At 35.6% G+C, this 2,000-nt stretch overlaps 1 protein-coding gene across 1 annotated transcript in view; it reads left to right on the forward strand.

Annotated features, from left to right (window-relative positions):
• LOC137641203 (uncharacterized) overlaps positions 1–2,000 on the forward strand; it is a 140,811-nt gene that overhangs the window by 80,851 nt on the left and 57,960 nt on the right. The gene's annotated exons all lie outside the window — the stretch shown is intronic.

Consider the following 2,000-nt stretch of genomic DNA (forward strand, 5'->3'; position numbering starts at 1 on the left):
TCATAACTAGAAGACAATATATATCTTTAATACTTTTAATGAAAACTTTAGACAAACCGAAAATAAAACATGAATTTAAAATTACCTGAATACTTAGATGTTGCTGTGTTTTTTCTATAATGAAAGGTCATGCATGTTCTTTGACAACTCATTGTCGCCTCTAACACAAGATTATGCCATGAAACGTTGAGTATTTTACAACACCGATGAAGGAAGTTAAATTTATCTGTAAGAATTTAGAATTATGATTTATTTATTTTTTTTAACTGAATGCATACAAATTATCCATCCCCAAAATTACTAATAACTTAATTTTCTCTGATGACTAATTAACAGACAAGTTTCTGGATCTGAGCAAATCACGAAATTAAATTTTTCCGAGTCAATAGATCCAACGACAGAAGTTGTCATAATTGCTATCACATTATTAATCATCACCGCTGATTACGAAAACTAGCGAAACTTAATAAAATTTGAAATACTTGAAAGGAGCAACACAATACGAACAGCAGAAAGGGAGAAGAATACGAAACCTTAAATCAAAGATTGGAAAAAAATAACAAAAACCCTCCAACAGCCCAATTTATGACCAGAGCCGCATGTCTTGCCATGAATTTAGGTTTTAGTATCAAAACAAAAATCCTATAAATATCGTGGTCAGGAGACCAGGAGAGGGACTAATTTTTTGAAAGATGCATATAAGATCGATTAATTCGAATTATATTTTCCATAGTTTGTGAAAGTTGTTAAATGTGGTGTTTCAAGTGATAACATAGAAAGCGGATGAAGGAAACATAAAATTAAACTATGTTAAATAAAAAGCATAATTTCTGGATCAAATGCTTTAAGAATTTTATTCCAGCCATCAGTAATGACTCATAAATGCATGAACACTTTAAATCCCTTCCATTAAAAGCAAGAGCAGCATCCTCTTGAAAATCACTCGCTTCCTTTGGTATTGATATTCGATAACAAGAGTTATTTACCCACCTGTGTGATGCTTCGCTTAAAGAAAGAGAATATTTCAATACGCTTTCGGTGATTGGAAAAATTCAACCGGCTATGTTTGAGAAATAATTGTCATTGCTTTTAAAACATATAAGGATTTTGGTACTAATTACCAGATTATTTTACAGTCATTAGTCGCACTATAAGAATATGGAATTACGATTTAATCTTTTAAATGAATTCCTATAAAATATCCATCCACAAAATTACTAATGACTTGGCTTCCTCGGATGACTAATTAACCGCGAGTTTCTGGATCTGAGCAAATTGCGAAATTATTTGATCCAACGACAAAAGTTGTCATAATTTCTATTACAGTATTTAAACTACTATTAGTGATAATTAATTTTAAATGTGTTATGGCCAATTGAAACTATGGGATTTTTTTTGGGTCTTGTGGGTGACATTTTTTTTTTCAATATTTTATAGCTATCTAGATTATTAACCCAGCCACTGAGGGGGGGGGGGAGCCAGCCTCAACTTGGTGCCGGTCCCAAGCCCTGGTAAATGGGGAGGGTTGGCGGCAGGAAAGGCATCCGGCCATGAAAAATTAGCCAAAACCAATATGACCAGTGAAAGTTGTAAAAATGAAATTAATGCTAGGGCGCTCGGCAGGCGACGCGTTGGGACCTCGACTGATCCCTCCGAAAAATCGGCAAGGCCTACCCAGTCATGGGCGGGCTGGGTTAAAGAGGCAAGCTCAGAGGAAAATATCTGAGGAGAGGATGAAAGTAGCAACTCTGAATGTGGGGTCAATGACTGGAAAAGGCGAGAGCTGGTTGACCTCATGGAGAAAAGGAAGATTGGAGCGCTGTGTGTGCAGGAGACCAGATGGAAGGGAAATAAGGCAAGAGAACTAGGCGAAGGTGGTAAAATTTTATTACAGTGGGGCAAATATGGAAGGAAGAAATGGTGTAGGAATAATATTATCGGAAGATCTGAAGGAAAGTTTGATTGGGGTAAAATAACAGAATTATGAGTTTAAAGCTGGG

This window comes from Palaemon carinicauda, chromosome 5, assembly GCF_036898095.1.
Source record: "Palaemon carinicauda isolate YSFRI2023 chromosome 5, ASM3689809v2, whole genome shotgun sequence".
In the NCBI taxonomy this organism is placed as follows: Eukaryota; Metazoa; Arthropoda; class Malacostraca; order Decapoda; family Palaemonidae; genus Palaemon; species Palaemon carinicauda.